Consider the following 22326-nt stretch of genomic DNA (forward strand, 5'->3'; position numbering starts at 1 on the left):
TCAATAAAACCTGGTTCCGATTAATATTTTAGAAGATAACGCCGGTTATGTCTGGGTCAGTTCTGGTATTTGCAATCATCTGGCTCCTACTTTCGTATTTTTCGCTTACTGGTTGGTCAGATCCTGGGTTTTTTTCTGGTCACGATCACGAATTAAAGTGGTGCTACACAGAAATAGTCAATTCCACCTAGATTCGATCAATATTTTAGAGGATAACACCGGTTGTGCCTGGGTTACGTCTGGTATTTGCAATTATCTGCCTCATACTTTCGCATTTTTCGCATACTTGTTGGCCAGACCCTGTGTTTTGTTCTGGTAAGGATCAGGTATTAATGTGGTACCACACTGAAATAATCAATAAAATCTGGTTCCGACTAATATTTTAGAGGGGAACGCTGGTTATGCCTGGGTTAGGTCTGGTTTTTGGCATCATCTAGCTCATACTTTCTCATTTTTCGCATTGTTGTTGGCCAGAACTTGGGTTTTTTCTGGTTAGGATCACGTATTAATGTGGTGCCACAGAGAAATAGACAATTCCACCTGGATTCGATCAATATCTTAGAGGGTAACACCGGTTATGTCTGGGTTAGTTCTGGTATTTGCAATCATCTGCCTCATACTTTCGCATTTTTCGCCTACTTATTGCTCACATCAAGGGCTTTTTCTGGCTTGGATCACGTAGTAAAGTGGTACCACACCGAAACAGTCAATTAAAACAGGTTGCGATTAATATTTTAGAGCATAACGCCGGTTATGTCAGGGTTAGCTCTGGTATTTGCCATCATCTAGCTCATACTTTCGCATTTTTCGCTTACTTGAATGGCCTGATCCTGGGTTTTGTTCTCGTTAGGATCACGTATTAATGTGGTATCACACTGAAATAGTCAATAAAACCTGGTTCCGATTAATATTTTAGAAGATAACGCCGGTTATGTCTGGGTTAGTTCTGGTATTTGCAATCATCTGCCCCATTCCTTCGCATTTTTCGCCTACTTGTTGGTCAGATCCTGGGCTTTTTCTGGTTTGGATCACGTAGTAAAGTGGTACTACAGCGAAACAGCCAATGAAACCAGGTTGCGATTAATATTCTAGAGCATAACGCTGGTTATGCCTGGGTTAGGTCTGGTTTTTGGCATCATCTAGCTCATACTTTCTCATTTTTCGCATTGTTGTTGGCCAGATCCTGGGCTTTTTCTGATTTGGATCACGTAGTAATGTGGTACCACGCTGAAGCAGTCAAATAAACCTGCTTCCGATTAATATTTTAGAGGAGAACGCCGGTTTTTTCTGGGTTAGTTGTGGTTTTTGCAATCATCTAGCACATACTTTCGCATTTTTCTCATACTTGAATAGCCAGATCCAGGGCTTTTTCTGTTTTGGATCACGTAGTAATGTCTTACCACACTGTAACAGTCAACTAAACCTGGTTCCGATTAATATTTTAGAGCATAACGCCGGTTATGTCAGGGTAAGGCCTGGTATTTGCCATCATGTAGCTCATACTTTCACATTTTTCGCATACTTGAATGGCCAGATCCTGGGTTTTGTTCTCGTTAGGATCACGTATTAATGTGGTATCACACTGAAATAGTCAATAAAACCTGGTTCCGATTAATATTTTAGAAGATAACGCCGGTTATGTCTGGGTTAGTTCTGGTATTTGCAATCATCTGCCCCATTCCTTCGCATTTTTCACCTACTTGTTGGTCAGATCCTGGGCTTTTTCTGGTTTGGATTACGTAGTAAAGTGGTACTACACCGAAAGAGTCAATGAAACGAGGTTGCGATTAATATTTTAGAGCATAACGCCGGTTATGTCAGGGTTAGCTCTGGTATTTGCCATCATCTAGCTCATACTTTCGCATTTTTCGCTTACTTGAATGGCCTGATCCTGGGTTTTGTTTTAGTTGGGATCTCGTATTAATGTGGTATCACACTGAAATAGTCAATAAAACCTGGTTCCGATTAATATTTTAGAAGATAACAACGGTTATGTCTGGGTTAGTTCTGGTATTTGCAATCATCTGCCCCATTCCTTCGCATTTTTCGCCTACTTGTTGGTCAGATCCTGGGCTTTTTCTGGTTTGGATCACGTAGTAAAGTGGTACTACAGCGAAACAGCCAATGAAACCAGATTGCGATTAATATTCTAGAGCATAACGCCGGTTATGTCAGGGTTAGCTCTGGTATTTGCCATCATCTAGCTCATACTTTCGCATTTTTCGCATACTTGAATGGCCAGATCCTGGGTTTTGTTCTGGTTTGGATCACGTATTAATGTGGTATCACACTGAAATAGTCAATAAAACCTGGTTCCGATTAATATTTTAGAAGATAACGCCGGTTTTTTCTGGGTTAGTTGTGGTTTTTGCAATCATCAAGCACATACTTTCGCATTTTTCTCATACTTGAATGGCCAGATCCTGGGCTTTTTCTGGTGAGTATCACGTAGTAATGTGGCACGACACCGAAACAGTCAACTAAACCTTGTTCCGATTAATATTTTAGAGGATAACGCCGGTTATGTCTGGGTTAGGTCTGGTATTTGCCATCATCTAGCTCAAACTTTCGCATTTTTCGCTTACTTGAATGGCCAGATCCTGGGTTTTTTTCTCTTTAGGATCACGTATTTATGTGGTACCACAGTGAAACAGTCAATAAATCCTGGTTCCGATTAATATTTTAGAGGAGATCGACGGTTGTGCCTGGGTTACGTCTGGTATTTGCCATCATCTAGCTCATACTTTCGCATTTTTCGCATACTTGAATAGCCAGATCCTGGGCTTTTTCTGTTTTGGATCACGTAGTAATGTCTTACCACCCTGTAACAGTCAACTAAACCTGGTTCCGATTAGTATTTTAGAGGATAACGCCGGTTATGTCTGGGTTAGGTCTAGTATTTGCCATCATCTAGCTCATACTTTCGCACCTTTCGCATACTTGAATGGCCAGAGCCTGGTTTTTTTTCTGGTTAGTTTCACGTATTAATGTGCTGCCACACTGAAATAGTCAATTCAACCTGTATTCGATCAATATTTTAGAGGATGACACCGCTTATGTCTGGGTTGCGTCTGGTATTTGCAATCATCTGCCTCATACTTTCGCACCTTTCGCATTCCTGTAGACCAGCTCCTGGGCTTTTTCTGATTTGGATCACGTAGTAATGTGGTACCACACTGAAGCAGGCAAATACACCTGCTTCCGATTAATATTTCAGAGGAGAACGCCGGTGTTGTGTGGGTTAGTTGTGGTTTTTGCAATCATCTGCCTCACACTTTCGCATTTTTCTCATACTTGAATGGCCAGATCCTGGGCTTTTTCTGGTGAGTATCACGTAGTAATGTGGCACGACACCGAAACAGTCAACTAAACCTGGTTCCGATTAATATTTTAGAGGATAACGCCAGTTATGTCAGGGTAAGGCCTGGTATTTGCCATCATCTAGCACATACTTTCACATTTTTCGCTTACTTGAATGGCCAGATCCTGGGTTTTTTTCTCTTTAGGATCACGTATTTATGTGGTACCACAGTGAAACAGTCAATTAAACCTGGTTCCAATTAATATTTTAGATGAGAACGCCGGTTACGTCTGTGTTAGGTCTGGTATTCGCAATCATCTGGCTAATACTTTCGATTTTTCGCATTCTTGTCGGTCAGATCCTGGGTTTTTTTCTGGTGAGGATCACGTATTAATGTGGTGCCACACAGAAATAGTCAATTCCACTTGGATTCGATCAATATTTTAGAGCTTAACGCCGATTATGTCTGGGTTAGTTCTGGTATTTGCAATCATCTAGCTCATACTTTCGCATTTTTCGCATACTTGAATTGCCAGATCCTGGGCTTTATCTGTTTTGGATCACGTAGTAATGTCTTACCGCACTGCAACAGTCAACTAAACCTGGTTCCGATTAATATTTTAGAGGATAACGCCGGTCATGTCAGGGTTAGGTCTGGTATTTGCCATCATCTAGCTCATACTTTCGCATTTTTCGCATACTTGAATAGCCAGATCCTAGGCTTTTTCTGTTTTGGATCACGTAGTAATGTCTTACCACCCTGTAACAGTCAACTAAACCTGCTTCCGATTAATATTTCAGAGGAGAACGCCGGTGTTGTGTGGGTTAGTTGTGGTTTTTGCAATCATCTGCCTCACACTTTCGCATTTTTCGCCTACTTGATGGTCATATCCTGGGCTGTTTCTGGTTTGGATCACGTAGTAAGGTGGTACCACACCGAAACAGTCAATTTAACCAGGTTGCGATTAATATTTTAGAGCATAACGCCAGTTATGTCAGGGTAAGGCCTGGTATTTGCCATCATCTAGCTCATACTTTCACATTTTTCGCTTACTTGAATGGCCAGATCCTGGGTTTTTTTCTCTTTAGGATCACGTATTTATGTGGTACCACAGTGAAACAGTCAATTAAACCTGGTTCCGATTAATATTTTAGAGGAGATCGACGGTTATGCCTGGGTTAGGTCTGGTATTTGCCATCATCTAGTTCATACTTTCGCATTTTTCGCATACTTGAATAGCCAGATCCTGGGCTTTTTCTGTTTTGGATCACGTAGTAATGTCTTACCACCCTGTAACAGTCAACTAAACCTGGTTCCGATTAGTATTTTAGAGGATAACGCCGGTTATGTCTGGGTTAGGTCTAGTATTTGCCATCATCTAGCTCATACTTTCGCACCTTTCGCATACTTGAATGGCCAGAGCCTGGTTTTTTTTCTGGTTAGTTTCACGTATTAATGTTCTGCCACACTGAAATAGTCAATTCAACCTGTATTCGATCAATATTTTAGAGGATGACACCGGTTATGTCTGGGTTGCGTCTGGTATTTGCAATCATCTGCCTCATACTTTCACATTTTTCGCTTACTTGAATGGCCAGATCCTGGGTTTTTTTTTCTTTAGGATCACGTATTTATGTGGTACCACAGTGAAACAGTCAATTAAACCTGGTTCCGATTAATATTTTCGAGGATAACGCCTGTTACGTCTTGGGTAGGTGAGGTTTTTGCAATCATCTTGCTCATACTTTCGGATTTTTCGCATACTTGAATGGCCAGATCCTGGGTTTTGTTCTCGTTAGGATCACGTATTAATGTGGTATCACACTGAAATAGTCAATAAAACCTGGTTCCGATTAATATTTTAGAAGATAACGCCGGTTATGTCTGGGTTAGTTCTGGTATTTGCAATCATCTGCCCCATTCCTTCGCATTTTTCACCTACTTGTTGGTCAGATCCTGGGCTTTTTCTGGTTTGGATTACGTAGTAAAGTGGTACTACACCGAAAGAGTCAATGAAACGAGGTTGCGATTAATATTTTAGAGCATAACGCCGGTTATGTCAGGGTTAGCTCTGGTATTTGCCATCATCTAGCTCATACTTTCGCATTTTTCGCTTACTTGAATGGCCTGATCCTGGGTTTTGTTTTAGTTGGGATCTCGTATTAATGTGGTATCACACTGAAATAGTCAATAAAACCTGGTTCCGATTAATATTTTAGAAGATAACGCCGGTTATGTCTGGGTTAGTTCTGGTATTTGCAATCATCTACCCCATTCCTTCGCATTTTTCGCCTACTTGTTGGTCTGAACCTGGGCTTTTTCTGGTTTGGATCACGTAGAAAAGTGGTACTACACCGAAACAGTCAATGAAACCAGGTTGCGATTAATACTTTAGAGCATAACGCCGGATATGTCAGGGTTAGCTCTGGTATTTGCCATCATCTAGCTCATACTTTCGCATTTTTCGCATACTTGAATGGCCAGATCCTGGGTTTTGTTCTGGTTTGGATCACGTATTAATGTGGTATCACACTGAAATAGTCAATAAAACCTGGTTCCGATTAATATTTTAGAAGATAACGCCGGTTATGTCTGGGTTGGTTCTGGTATTTGCAATCATCTGCCTCATTCCTTCGCATTTTTCGCATACTTGTTGGCCAGATCCTGGGCTTATTCTGATTTGGATCACGTAGTAATGTGGTACCACGCTGAAGCAGTCAAATAAACCTGCTTCCGATTAATATTTTAGAGGAGAACGCCGGTTTTTTCTGGGTTAGTTGTGGTTTTTGCAATCATCAAGCACATACTTTCGCATTTTTCTCATACTTGAATGGCCAGATCCTGGGCTTTTTCTGGTGAGTATCACGTAGTAATGTGGCACGACACCGAAACAGTCAACTAAACCTTGTTCCGATTAATATTTTAGAGGATAACGCCGGTTATGTCTGGGTTAGGTCTGGTATTTGCCATCATCTAGCTCATACTTTCGCATTTTTCGCTTACTTGAATGGCCAGATCCTGGGTTTTTTTCTCTTTAGGATCACGTATTTATGTGGTACCACAGTGAAACAGTCAATAAATCCTGGTTCCGATTAATATTTTAGAGGAGATCGACGGTTGTGCCTGGGTTACGTCTGGTATTTGCCATCATCTAGCTCATACTTTCGCATTTTTCGCATACTTGAATAGCCAGATCCTGGGCTTTTTCTGTTTTGGATCACGTAGTAATGTCTTACCACCCTGTAACAGTCAACTAAACCTGGTTCCGATTAGTATTTTAGAGGATAACGCCGGTTATGTCTGGGTTAGGTCTGGTATTTGCCATCATCTAGCTCATACTTTCGCATTTTTCGCTTACTTGAATGGCCAGATCCTGGGTTTTTTTCTCTTTAGGATCACGTATTTATGTGGTACCACAGTGAAACAGTCAATAAATCCTGGTTCCGATTAATATTTTAGAGGAGATCGACGGTTGTGCCTGGGTTACGTCTGGTATTTGCCATCATGTAGCTCATACTTTCGCACCTTTCGCATACTTGAATGGCCAGAGCCTGGTTTTTTTTCTGGTTAGTTTCACGTATTAATGTGCTGCCACACTGAAATAGTCAATTCAACCTGTATTCGATCAATATTTTAGAGGATGACACCGCTTATGTCTGGGTTGCGTCTGGTATTTGCAATCATCTGCCTCATACTTTCGCATCTTTCGCATTCCTGTAGACCAGCTCCTGGGCTTTTTCTGATTTGGATCACGTAGTAATGTGGTACCACACTGAAGCAGGCAAATACACCTGCTTCCGATTAATATTTCAGAGGAGAACGCCGGTGTTGTGTGGGTTAGTTGTGGTTTTTGCAATCATCTGCCTCACACTTTCGCATTTTTCTCATACTTGAATGGCCAGATCCTGGGCTTTTTCTGGTGAGTATCACGTAGTAATGTGGCACGACACCGAAACAGCCAACTAAACCTGGTTCCGATTAATATTTTAGAGGATAACGCCAGTTATGTCAGGGTAAGGCCTGGTATTTGCCATCATCTAGCACATACTTTCACATTTTTCGCTTACTTGAATGGCCAGATCCTGGGTTTTTTTCTCTTTAGGATCACGTATTTATGTGGTACCACAGTGAAACAGTCAATTAAACCTGGTTCCAATTAATATTTTAGATGAGAACGCCGCTTACGTCTGTGTTAGGTCTGGTATTCGCAATCATCTGGCTAATACTTTCGATTTTTCGCATTCTTGTCGGTCAGATCCTGGGTTTTTTTCTGGTGAGGATCACGTATTAATGTGGTGCCACACAGAAAAAGTCAATTCCACTTGGATTCGATCAATATTTTAGAGCTTAACGCCGATTATGTCTGGGTTAGTTCTGGTATTTGCAATCATCTAGCTCATACTTTCGCATTTTTCGCATACTTGAATTGCCAGATCCTGGGCTTTATCTGTTTTGGATCACGTAGTAATGTCTTACCGCACTGCAACAGTCAACTAAACCTGGTTCCGATTAATATTTTAGAGGATAACGCCGGTCATGTCAGGGTTAGGTCTGGTATTTGCCATCATCTAGCTCATACTTTCGCATTTTTCGCATACTTGAATAGCCAGATCCTGGGCTTTTTCTGTTTTGGATCACGTAGTAATGTCTTACCACCCTGTAACAGTCAACTAAACCTGCTTCCGATTAATATTTCAGAGGAGAACGCCGGTGTTGTGTGGGTTAGTTGTGGTTTTTGCAATCATCTGCCTCACACTTTCGCATTTTTCGCCTACTTGATGGTCATATCCTGGGCTTTTTCTGGTTTGGATCACGTAGTAAGGTGGTACCACACCGAAACAGTCAATTTAACCAGGTTGCGATTAATATTTTAGAGCATAACGCCAGTTATGTCAGGGTAAGGCCTGGTATTTGCCATCATCTAGCTCAGACTTTCACATTTTTCGCTTACTTGAATGGCCAGATCCTGGGTTTTTTTCTCTTTAGGATCACGTATTTATGTGGTACCACAGTGAAACAGTCAATTAAACCTGGTTCCGATTAGTATTTTCGAGGATAACGCCGGTTACGTCTTGGTTAGGTGGGGTTTTTGCAATCATCTTGCTCATACTTTCGTATTTTTCGCATACTTGAATGGCCAGATCCTGGGTTTTGTTCTCGTTAGGATCACGTATTAATGTGGTATCACACTGAAATAGTCAATAAAACCTGGCTCCGATTAATATTTTAGAAGATAACGCCGGTTATGTCTGGGTTAGTTCTGGTATTTGCAATCATCTGTCCCATTCCTTCGCATTTTTCGCCTACTTGATGGTCAGATCCTGGGCATTTTCTGGTTTGAATCACGTAGTAAAGTGGTACTACACCGAAACAGTCAATGAAACCAGGTTGTGATTAATATTTTAGAGCATAACGCTGGTTATGTCAGGGTTAGCTCTGGTATTTGCCATCATCTAGCTCATACTTTCGTATTTTTCGCTTACTTGAATGGCCAGATCCTGGGTTCTTTTCTCTTTAGGATCACGTAATAATGTGGTACCACGCTGAAGCAGTCAACTAAACCAGGTTCCGATTAATATTTTAGTGGATAACGCCGGTTATGTCTGGGTTAGTTGTGGTTTTTGCAATTATCTGGCTCATACTTTCGTATTTTTCGCTTACTTGATGGTCAGATCCTGGGCTTTTTTCTGGTTACGATCACGAATTAAAGTGGTGCCACACAGAAATAGTCAATTCCACCTGGATTCGATCAATATTTTAGACGATAACACCGGTTGTGCCTTGGTTACGTCTGGTATTTGGTACCACAGTGAAACAGTCAATTAAACCTGGTTCCAATTAATATTTTAGATGAGAACGCCGGTTACGTCTGTGTTAGGTCTGGTATTCGCAATCATCTGCCCCATACTTTCGCATTTTTCGCATACTTGTTGGCCAGACCCTGGGCTTTTTCTCGTTGGGATCACGTAGTAAAGTGGTACCACACCGAAACAGTCAATTAAACCAGGTTGCGATTAATATTTTAGAGCATAACGCCGGTTATGTCAGGGTTAGGTCTGGTATTTGCCATCATCTAGCTCATACTTTCGCATTTTTCGCATACTTGAAAGCCAGATCCTGGGCTTTTTCTGTTTTGGATCACGTAGTAATGTCTTTCCACCCTGTAACAGTCAACTAAACCTGGTACCGATTAGTATTTTAGGGGATAACGCCGGTTATGTTTGGGTTAGTTCTGGTATTTGCAATCATCTAGCTCATACTTTCGCATTTTTCGCGTACTTGAATAGCCAGATCCTGGGGTTTTTCTGTTTTGGATCACGTAGTAATGTCTTACCACACTGTAACAGTCAACTAAACCTGGTTCCGATTAATATTTTACAGGATAACGCCGGTTATGTCTGGGTTAGGTCTGGTATTTGCCATCATCTAGCTCATACTTTCGCATCTTTCGCATTCTTGTCGGTCAGATCCTGGGATTTTTTCTGGTGAGGATCACGTATTAATGTGGTGCCACACAGAAATAGTTAATTCCACTTGGATTCGATCAATATTTTAGACAATAACATCGGTTGTGTCTGGGTTACGTCTGGTATTCGCATTCATCTGCCACATAATTTCGCATTTTTCGCAACTTGTTGGCCAGATCCTGGGTTTTGTCCCGGTTAGGATTACGTATTAATGTGGTACCACACTGAGATAGTCAACAAAACCTGGTTCCGATTAATATTTTAGATGATAACGCCGGTTATGGCTGGGTTAGGTCTCGTATATGCCACCATCTAGCTCGTACTTTCGCATTTTTCCCATACTTGAATGGCCAGATCCTGGGCTTTTTCTGGTTTGGATCACGTAGTAATGTGGTACTACACTGAAGTAGTCAATAGAACCTAGTTGCGATTAATATTTTAGAGGAGAACGCCGGTTACGTCTGGGTTAGGTTTGGTATTTGCAATCTTCTGCCTCATAATTTCGCATTTTTCGCATTCTTGTTGGCCAGATCCTGGGCTTTTTCTGGTTTCGATCACGTAGTAATGTGGTACCACACTGAGGCGGTCAATTACACCTGGTTCTGATTAATATTTTAGAGGATAACGCCGGTTATGTCAGGGTTATGCCTGGTATTTGCCATCATCTATCTCATGCTTTCGCATTTTTCGTATTCTCGTTGGCCAGACCCTGGATTTTTCTCTGGTTAGGATCATGTATTAATGTGGTGCCACACAGAAGTAATCAATTCGACCTGGATTCGATCAATATTTTAGGGGATAACGCCCTTTATGTCTGGGTTAGGTCTGGTATTTGCAATTATCTGCCTCACACTTTCGCATTTTTCGCATTCTTGTTGGCCAGATCCTGGATATTTTTCTGGGTAGGATCACGTATTAATGTGGTGCCACACAGAAGTAATCAATTCAACCTGGATTCGATCAATATTTTAGGGGATAACGACCTTTATGTCTGGGTTAGGTCTGGTATTTGCAATTATCTGCCTCACACTTTCGCATTTTTCGCATTCTTGTTGGCCAGACCCTGGATTTTTCTCTGGTTAGGATCACGTATTAATGTGGTGCCACACAGAAGTAATCAATTCAACCTGGATTCGATCAATATTTTAGGGGATAACGCCCTTTATGTCTGGGTTACGTCTGGTATTCGCAATCATCTGGCTCATACTTTCGCATTTTTCGCGTACTTGTTCGTCAGATCCTGGGCTTTTTCTGGTTCGGATCACGTAGTAATGTGGTACCACACTGAAGCAGTCAATTAATCCTGCTTCCGATTAATATTTTAGAGGATATCGCCCGTTATGTCTGGGTTAGTTCTGGTATTTGCAATCATCTGCCTCATAATTTCGCATTTTTCGCATTCTTGTTGGCCAGAACCCGGGTTTTTTCTGGTTAGGATCACGTATTAATGTGGTGCCACACAGAAATAATCAATTCAACCTTGATTCGATCAATATTTTAGAGGATAACACCGGTTATGTCTGTGTTACGTCTGGTATTTGCAATCATCTGGCTCATACTTTCGTATTTTTCGCTAACTTGTTGGCAAGATCCTGGGTTTTGTTCTGGTTAGGATCACGTATTAATGCTGTACCACACTGAAATATAATCAATAAAACCTGGTTCCGCTTAATACTTTAGCGGAGAACGCTGGTTACGCCTGGGTTAGGTCTGGAATCTGCAATCATCTGCCTCATAATTTCGCATTTTTCGCATTCTTGTTGGCCAGAACACGGGTTTTCTTGCTTAGGATCACGTATTAATGTGGTACCACACTGAAACAGTAAATTAAACCTGGTTTCGATCAATATTTTAGAGGATAACGCATGTTATGTCTGGGATAGGCCTGGGATTTGTCATCATCAGACACATACTTTCGCATTTTTCACATACTTGTTGAACAGATCCCTGGCTTTTTCTGGTTTGGATCACGTAGTAGTGTGGTACCGCACTGAAACAGTCCATTAAACCTGGTTTCGATCAATATTCTAGAGGATAACGCATGATATGTCTGGGATAGGTCAGGGATTTGCCCTCGTCAGGCTCATACTTTCGCATTTTTCACATACCTGTTGAACACATTCTGGCTTTTTTCTGGTTTGGATCACGTAGTAATGTGGTACCACACTGAAACAGTCCATTAAACCTGGTTTCGATCAACATTTTACAGAGTGACGCATGTTAGGTCTTGGTTAGGTCTGGGATTTGCTCTCATCAGGCTCGTATTTTCGCATATTTCTCATAGTTGATGGCCAGATTCTGGGCTTTTTCTGGTTTTGATCACGTAGTAATGTGGTGCCACATTGAAACAGTCGATTAAAACAGGTGTCGGTCAATATTTTAGATGATAACGCAAGTTATGTCTGGGATAGGTCTGGGATTTGCCCTCGTCAGGCCCATACATTCGCATTCTTCACATACTAGTTGTACAAATCCTGGGTTTTATACTGGTTTGGATCACGTAGTAACGTGGTACCACACTGAAACAGTCCATTAAACCTGGTTTCGATGAATATTTTAGAGGATAACGCATGTTATGTCTAGGTTAGGCCTGGGATTTTCCCTCATCAGACACATACTTTCGCATTCTTCACATACTTGTTCCACGGATCCTGGGTTTTTTCTAGTTTGGATCACGTAGTAATGAGGTACCACGATGAAAAAGTCCATTAAACCTGGCTTCGATAAATATTTTAGAGAATAACTCATTATAGGTCTAGGTTAGGTCCGGGATTTGCCCTCATCAGGGTCATATTTTCGCATTTTTCACATACTTGTTGAACAGATCCCTGGCTTTTTCTGGTTTGGATCACGTAGTAATGTGGTACCACACTGAATCAGTCCATTAAACCTGGTTTCGATCAATATTTTAGAGGATAACTCATGCTAGGTCAGGGTTAGGTCTAGGATTTGCCCTCAGCGGGCTCATACTTTCGCATATTTCTCATACTTGATGGCTAGATTCTAGCCTTTTTCTGGATTGGATCACGTAGTAATGTGGTACCACACTGAAACAGTCCATCAAACCTGGTTTCGATGAATATTTTAAAGAATAACTCATGTTAGGTCTAGGTTAGGTCTCGGATTTGCTCCCATCAGGCTCGTACCTTCGCATATTTCTCATACTTCATGGCCAGATCCTGCGCTTATTCTGGTTTGGATCATGTACTAATGTGGTACCACCCTGAAACAGTCCATTAAATCTGGTCTTGATAAATATTTTAGAGAATAACTCATGTTAGGTCTAGGATAGGTCTGGGATTTGCCCTCAGCAGGCTCATACTTTCCCATATTTCTCATTCTTGATGGCCAGATCCTGGGCTTTTTCTGGATTGGATCACGTAGTAATGTGGTACCACACTGAAACTGTCCATTAAACCTGGTTTCGATCAATATCTTAGAGAATAACTCATGTTAGGTCTAGGTTAGGTCTGGGATTTGCTCTCATCAGGCTCGTACTTTCGCATACTTCTCATACTTCCTGGCTAGATCCTGGGCTTTTTCTGGATTGGATCCCGTAGTAAAGTGGTACCACACTGAAACAGTCCATTAAACCTGGTTTCGATCAATATTTTAGAGGATAACGCAAGTTAGGTCTAGGTTTGGCCTGGGATTTTCCTTCATCAGACACATACTTTCGCATTCTTCACATACTTGTTGAACGGATCCTGGGTTTTTTCTGGTTTGGATCACGTAGTAATGTGGTACCACACTGAAAAAGTCCATTAAACCTGGCTTCGATGAATATTTTAGAGAATAACTCATGTTAGGTCTATGTTAGGTCTGGGATTTGCTCTCATCAGGCTCGTACTTTCGCATATTTCTCATACTTGATGGCCTGATCCTGGGGGTTTTCTGGATTGGATCACGTAGTAATGTGGTACCACACTGAAATAGTCCATTAAACCTGGTTTCGATCAATATTTTAGAGTACAACGCAAGTTAGGTCTAGGTTACGCCTGGGATTTTCCTTCATCAGACACATACTTTCGCATTCTTCACATACTAGTTGAACGGATCCTGGGTTTTTTCTGGTTTGGATCACGTAGTAATGTGGTACCACACTGAAACAGTCGATTAAACCTGGTCTTGATAAATATTTTAGAGGATAACGCATGTTAGGTCTGGGTTAGGTCTAGGATTTGCCCTTATCAGGATCATAATTTCGCATATTTCTCATACTTCATGGCCAGATCCTGGGCTTTTTCTGGATTGGATCACGTAGTAATGTGGTACCTCACTGAAACTGTCCATTAAACCTGGTTTCGATGAATATTTTAGAGGATAACGCAAGTTAGGTCTAGGTTAGGCCTGGGATTTTCCTTCATCAGACACATACTTTCGCATTCTTCACATACTTGTTGAACAGATCCCTGGCTTTTTCTGGTTTGGATGACGTAGTAATGTGGTACCACACTGAAACTGTCGATTAAACCTGGCTTCGATGAATATTTTAGAGAATAACTCTTGCTATGTCTAGGTTAGGCCTGGGATTTTCCCTCATCAGATACATACTTTCGCACTTTTCACATACTTGTTGAACAGATCCCTGGCTTTTTCTGGTTTGGATCACGTAGTAATGTGGTACCACACTGAAACAGTCCATTAAACCTGGTTTCGATCAATATTTTAGATGATAACGCATGTTATGTCTGGGATAGGTCTGGGATTTGCCCTCATCAGGCTCATAGTTTCGCGTTTTTCACATACTTGTTGAACAGATTCTGGGTTTGTTCTGGTTTGGATCACGTCGTAATGTGGTACCACACTGAAACAGTCCATTAAACCTGGTTTCGATCAATATTTTACAGAATATCGCATGTTAGGTCTTGGTTAGGTCTGGGATTTGCTCTCATCAGGCTCGTACTTTCGCATATTTCTCATAGTTGATGACCAGATTCTGGTCTTTTTCTGGTTTGGATCACGTAGTAATGTGGTACCACACCGAAACAGTTGATTAAACCTGGTTTCGATCAATAATTTTGAGGGTAACGCATGTTAGGTCTAGGTTAGGCCTGGGATTTTCCCTCATCAGACTCATAATTCCGCATTCTTCACATACATGTAGAACGGATCCTGGGTTTTTTCTGGTTTGGATCACGTAGTAATGGGGTACCACACTGAAAAGGTCCATTAAACCTGGCTTCGATGAATATTTTAGAGAATAACTCATGTTAGGTCTAGGTTAGGTCCGGGATTTGCCCTCATCAGGGTCATATTTTCGCATTTTTCACATACTTGTTGCACAGATCCCCGGCTTTTTCTGGTTTGGATCACGTAGTAATGTGGTACCACACTGAAACAATTCATTAAACCTGGTTTCGATCAATATTTTAGAGGATAACGCATGTTATGTCTGGGATAGGTCTGGGATTTGCCCTCATCAGGGCCATATTTTCGCATTGTTCACATACTTGTTGAACAGATCCCTGGCTTCTTCTGCTTTGGATTACGTAGTAATGTGGTACCACACTGAAACAGTCCATTAAATCTGGTTTCGATCAATATTTTAGAGGACAACGCATGTTAGGTCTGGGACATGTCTGGGATTTGCCCTCATCTGGGTCATACTTTCGCATTTTTCACATACTTGTTGAACAGATCCCTGGCTTATTCTTGTTTGGACCATGTACTAATGTGGTACCACACTGAAACAGTCCATTAAATCTGGTCTTGATAAATATTTTAGAGGATAACGTATGTTAGGTCTGGGTTAGGTCTAGGATTTGCCCTCAGCAGGCTCATACTTTCGCATATTTCTCATACTTGATGGCCAGATCCTGGGCTTTTTCTGGATTGGATCACGTAGTAATGTGGTACCACACTGAAGCAATCCATTAAACCTGGTTTCGATCAATATTTTAGAGGATAACGCAAGTTATGTCTGGGATAGGTCTGGGATTTGCCCTCGTCAGGCTCATACTTTCGCATTCTTCACATACTAGTTGTACACATCCTGGGTTTTATTCTGGTTTGGATCTCGTAGTAATGTGGTACCACACTGAAACAGTCCATTAAATCTGGTCTTGATAAATATTTTAGAGGATAACGCATGTTAGGTCTGGGTTAGGTCTAGGATTTGCCCTCAGCAGGCTCATACTTTCGCATATTTTTCATACTTGATGGCCCGATCCTGGGCTTTTTCTGGATTGAATCACGTAGTAATGTGGTACCACACTGAAAAAGTCCATTAAACCTGGCTTCGATGAATATTTTAGAGAATAACTCATGTAAGGTCAAGGTTAGGTCCGGGATTTGACCTTATCGGGGTCATATTTTCGCATTTATCACATACTTGTTGAACAGATCCCCGGCTTTTTCTGGTTTGGATCACGTAGTAATGTGGTACCACACTGAAACAATTCATTAAACCTGGTTTCGATCAATATTTTAGAGGATAACGCATGTTATGTCTGGGATAGGTCTGGGATTTGTCCTCATCAGGCTCATAGTTTCGCGTTTTTCACATACTTGTTGAACAGATTCTGGCCTTTTTCTGGATTGGATCCCGTAGTAATGTGGTACCACACTGAAACAGTCGATTAAACCTGGTTTCGATCAATAATTTTGAGGGTAACGCAAGTTAGGTCTAGATTAGGCCTAGGATTTTCCCTCATCAGACACATAATTTCGCATTCTTCACATACTTGTGGAACAGATCCTGGGTTTTTTCTGGTTTGGATCACGTAGTAATGTGGTACCACACTGAAACATTCAATTAAATCTGGTCTTGATAAATATTTTGAAGGATAACGCATGCTAGGTCTGGGTTAGGTCTAGGATTTGCCCTCAGCGGGCTCATACTTTCGCATATTTCTCATACTTGATGGCTAGAACCTGGGCTTTTTCTGGATTAGATCACGTAGTAATGTGGTATCACACTGAAACAGTCCATTAAACCTGGCTTCGATGAATATTTTAGAGGATAACGCATGTTACGTCTAGGTTAGACCAGGGATTTGCCCTCATCAGGGCCATATTTTCGCATTGTACACATACTTGTTGAACAGATCCCTGGCTTCTTCTGGTTTGGATTACGTAGTAATGTGGTACCACACTGAAACAGTCCATTAAATCTGGTTTCGATCAATATTTTAGAGGGCAACGCATGTTAGGTCTGGGACATGTCTGGGATTTGCCCTCATCTGGGTCATACTTTCGCATTTTTAACATACTTGTTGAACAGTTCCCCGGTTTTTCTGGTTTGGATCACGTAGTAATGTGGTACCACACTGAAACAGTCCATTAAACCTGGTTTCGATCAATATTTTAGAGGATAACGCAAGTTAGGTCTAGGTTAGGCCTGGGATTTTCCTTCATCAGACACATTCTTTCGCATTCTTCACATACTTGTTGAACGGATCCTGGGTTATTTCTGGTTTGGATCACGTAGTAATGTGGTGCCACACTGAAAAAGTCCATTAAACCTGGCTTGGATGAATATTTTAGACCTAACATGTTAGGTCTAGGTTAGGTCTGGGATTTGCTCTCATCAGGCTCGTACTTTCGCATATTTCTCATACTTCATGGCTAGATCCTGGGCTTTTTCTGGATTGCATCACGTAGCAATGTGGTACCACACTGAAACAGTAAATTAAACCTGATTTCGATAAATATTTTAGAGGATAACGCAAGTTAGGTATGGGATAGGTCCGGGATTTGCCCTCATCAGGGTCATATTTTCGCATTTTTCACATACTTGTTGAACAGATCCCTGGCTTTTTCCGGTTTGGATCACGTAGTAATGTGGTACCACACTGAAACAGTCCATTAAACCTGGTTTCGATCAATATTTTAGAGGATAACGCATGTTATGTCTGGGATAGGTCTGGGATTTGCCCTCATCAGGCTCATAGTTTCGCGTTTTTCACGTACTTGTTGAACAGATTCTGGGTTTTTTCTGATTTGGATCACGTAGTAATGTGGTACCACACTGAAACAGTCCATTAAACCTGGTTTCGATCAATATTTTACAGAATAACGCATGTTAGGTCTTGGTTAGGTCTGGGATTTGCACTCATCAGGCTCGTACTTTCGCATATTTCTCATAGTTGATGGCCAGATTCTGTGCTTTTTCTGGTTTGGATCACGTAGTAATGTGGTACCACACTGAAACAGTAGATTAAAACTGGTTTCGGTCAATATTTTAGATGATAACGCAAGTTATGTCTGGGATAGGCCTGGGATTTGCCCTCATCAGACACACACTTTTGCATTCTCCACATACTTGTTGAACAGATCCTGGGTTTTTTCTGGTTCGGATCACATAGTAATGCGGTACCACACTGAAACATTCAATTAAATCTGGTCTTGATAAATATTTTGGAGGACAACGCATGTTGGGTCTGGGATAGGACTGGGATTTGCCCTCATCAGGGTCATATTTTCGCATTTTTAACATACTTGTTGAACAGATCCTCGGTTTTTCTGTTTTGGATCACGTAGTAATGTGGTACCACACTGAAACCGACCATTAAACCCAGTTTCGATCAATAGTTTAGAGGATAACGCATGTTAGGTCTAGATTAGGCCTGGGATTTGCCCTCATCAGGGTCATACTTTCACGTTTTTCACATACTTGTTGAACAGATCCCTGGCTTATTCTGGTTTGGATCATGTACTAATGTGGTACCACACTGAAACAGACCATTAAATCTGGTCTTGATAAATATTTTAGAGGATAACGCATGTTAGGTCTGGGTTAGGTCTGGGATTTGCTCTCATCAGGCTCGTACTTTCGAATATTTCTCAAACTTGATGGCCAGATCCTGGGGTTTTTCTGGATTGGATCACGTAGTAATGTGGGACCACACTGAGATAGTCCATTAAACCTGGTTTCGATCAATATTTTAGAGGATAACGCAAGTTAGGTATGGGATAGGTCCGGGATTTGCCCTCATCAGGGTCATATTTTCGCATTTTTCACATACTTGTTGAACAGATCCCCTGCATTTTCCGGTTTGGATCACGTAGTAATGTGGTACCACACTGAAACAGTCCATTAAACCTGGTTTCGATCAATATTCTAGAGGATAACGCATGTTATGTCTAGTTTGGGCCTGGGATTTGCCCTCATCAGACACATACTTTCGCATTCTCGACATACTTGTTGAACAGATCCTGGGTTTTTTCTGGTTTGGATCACGTAGTAATGTGGTACCACACTGAAACATTCAATTAAATCTGATCTTGATAACTATTTTGGAGGACAACGCATGTTATGTCTGGGATAGGTCTGGGATTTGCCCTCGTCAGGCTCATACTTTCGCATATTTCTCATACTTGATGGCCAGATCCTGGGCTTTTTCTGGATTGGATCACGTAGTAATGTGGTACCACACTGAAACAGTACATTAAACCTGGTTTCGATCAATATTTTAGAGAATAACGCATGTTAGGTCATGGTTAGGTCTGGGATTTGCCCTCATCAGGGTCATACTTTCGCGTTTTTCACATACTTGTCGAACAGATCCCTGGCTTATTCTGGTTTGGATCGTGTACTAATGTGGTACCACACTGAAACAGTCCATTAAACCTGGTTTGGATCAATATTTTAGAGAATAACTCATGTTAGGCCTGGGTTAGTTCTAGGATTTGCCCTGAATAGGCTCATACTTTCGCATATTTCTCATACTTGATGGCTAGATCCTGGGCTTTTTCTGGATTGGATCACGCAGTAATATGTTACCACACTGAAACAGTCCATTAAACCTGGTTTCGATGAATATTTCAGAGGATAACGCATGTTATGTCTAGGTTAGGCCTGGGATTTGCCCTCATCAGACACATACTTTCGCATTCTCCACATACTTGTTGAACATATCCTGGGTTTTTCCTGGTTTGGACCACGTAGTAATGTGGTACCACACTGAAACATTCAACTAAATCTGGTCTTGATAAATATTTTAGAGGATAACGCATGTTAGGTCTAGGTTAGGCCTGGGATTTGCCCTCATCAGACACATACTGTCGCATTCTTCACATACATGTACAACGGATCCTGGGTTTTTTCTGGTTTGGATCACGTAGTAATGTGGTACCACACTGAAAAAGTCCATTATACCTGGTTTCGATGAATATTTTAGAGAATAACTCATGTTAGGTCTAGGTTAGGTCTGGGATTTGCTCTCATCAGGCTGGTAATTTCGCATATTTCTCATACTTGATGGCCAGATTCTGGCCTTTTCTGGTTTGGATCCCGTAGTAATGTGGTACCACACGGAAACAGTCCATTAAACCTGGTTTCGATCAATATTTCAGAGGATAACGCATGTTATGTCTAGGTTAGGCCTGGGATTTGCCCTCATCAGACACATACTTTCGCATTCTCCACATACTTGTTGAACATATCCTGGGTTTTTTCTGGTTTGGACCACGTAGTAATGTGGTACCACACTGAAACATTCAATTAGACCTGGTCTTGATAAATATTTTAGAGGATAACGCATGTTAGGTCTGGGTTAGGTCTAGGATTTGCCCTCCACAGGCTCATACTTTCGCACATTTCTCATACTTGATGGCTAGATCCTGGGCTTTTTCTGGATTGGATCACGTAGTAATGTGGTACCACACTGAAACAGTCCATTAAACCTGGTTTCGATGAATATTTTACAGGATAACGCATGTTATGTCTAGGTTAGGCCTGGGATTTACCCTGATCAGACACATACTTTCGCATTCTCCACATACTTGTTGAACAGATCCTGGGTTTTTTCTGGATTGGATCACGTCGTAATGTGATATCACACTGAAACATTCAATTAAACCTGGTTTCGTTCAATATTTTAGGAGATAACGCATGTTATGTCTAGGTTGGGCCTGGGATTTGCCTTCATCAGACACATACTTTCGCATTTTTCACATACTTGTTGAACAGATCCTGGTTTTTTCTGGTTTGTATCACGCAGTAATGTGGTACCACAATGAACCAGTGCATTAAACCTGGTTTCCATCAATATTTTGGAGGACAACGCAAGTTAGGTCTGGGATAGGTCGGGGATTTGCCCTCATCAGGGTCACACTTTCGCATTTTTCACATACTTGTTGAACAGATCCTGGGTTTTTCTGGTTTGGATCACGTAGTAATGTGGTACCACACTGAAACAGTCCATTAAACCTAGTTTCAATGAATTTTTTAGAGGATAACGCATGTTAGGTCTAGGTTAGGCCTGGGATTTGCCCTCATCAGGGTCATACTTTCGCGTTTTTCACATACTTGTTGAACAGATCCCTGGCTTATTCTGGTTTGGATCGTGTACTAATGTGGTACCACACTGAAACAGTCCATTAAACCTGGTTTGGATCAATATTTTAGAGAATAACTCATGTTAGGCCTGGGTTAGTTCTAGGATTTGCCCTGAATAGGCTCATACTTTCGCATATTTCTCATACTTGATGGCTAGATCCTGGGCTTTTTCTGGATTGGATCACGCAGTAATATGTTACCACACTGAAACAGTCCATTAAACATGGTTTCGATGAATATTTCAGAGGATAACGCATGTTATGTCTAGGTTAGGCCTGGGATTTGCCCTCATCAGACACATACTTTCGCATTCTCCACATACTTGTTGAACATATCCTGGGTTTTTTCTGGTTTGGATCACGTAGTAATGTGGCACCACACTGAAAAAGTCCATTAAACCTGGTTTCGATGAATATTTTAGAGAATAACTCATGTTAGGTCTAGGTTATGTCTGGGATTTGCTCCCATCAGGCTCGTACTTTCGCAGATTTCTCATACTTGATGGCCAGATTCTGGCCTTTTCTGGTTTGGATCCCGTAGTAATGTGGTACCACACGGAAACAGTCCATTAAACCTGGTTTCGATCAATATTTTAGAGGATAACGCATGTTATGTCTGGGATAGGTCTGGGATTTGCCCTCATCAGGCTCATAGTTACGCGTTTCTCACATACTTGTTGAACAGATTCTGGGTTTTTTCTGGTTTGGATCACGTAGTAATGTGGTACCACACTGAAACATTCAACTAAATCTGGTCTTGATAAATATTTTAGAGGATAACGCATGTTAGGTCTAGGTTAGGCCTGGGATTTGCCCTCATCAGACACATACTGTCGCATTCTTCACATACATGTACAACGGATCCTGGGTTTTTTCTGGTTTGGATCACGTAGTAATGTGGTACCACACTGAAAAAGTCCATTATACCTGGTTTCGATGAATATTTTAGAGAATAACTCATGTTAGGTCTAGGTTAGGTCTGGGATTTGCTCTCATCAGGCTTGTAATTTCGCATATTTCTCATACTTGATGGCCAGATTCTGGCCTTTTCTGGTTTGGATCCCGTAGTAATGTGGTACCACACGGAAACAGTCCATTAAACCTGGTTTCGATCAATATTTCAGAGGATAACGCATGTTATGTCTAGGTTAGGCCTGGGATTTGCCCTCATCAGACACATACTTTCGCATTCTCCACATACTTGTTGAACATATCCTGGGTTTTTTCTGGTTTGGACCACGTAGTAATGTGGTACCACACTGAAACATTCAATT

The sequence above is a fragment of the Colletes latitarsis genome, chromosome 1 (genome assembly GCF_051014445.1).
Source record: "Colletes latitarsis isolate SP2378_abdomen chromosome 1, iyColLati1, whole genome shotgun sequence".
In the NCBI taxonomy this organism is placed as follows: Eukaryota; Metazoa; Arthropoda; class Insecta; order Hymenoptera; family Colletidae; genus Colletes; species Colletes latitarsis.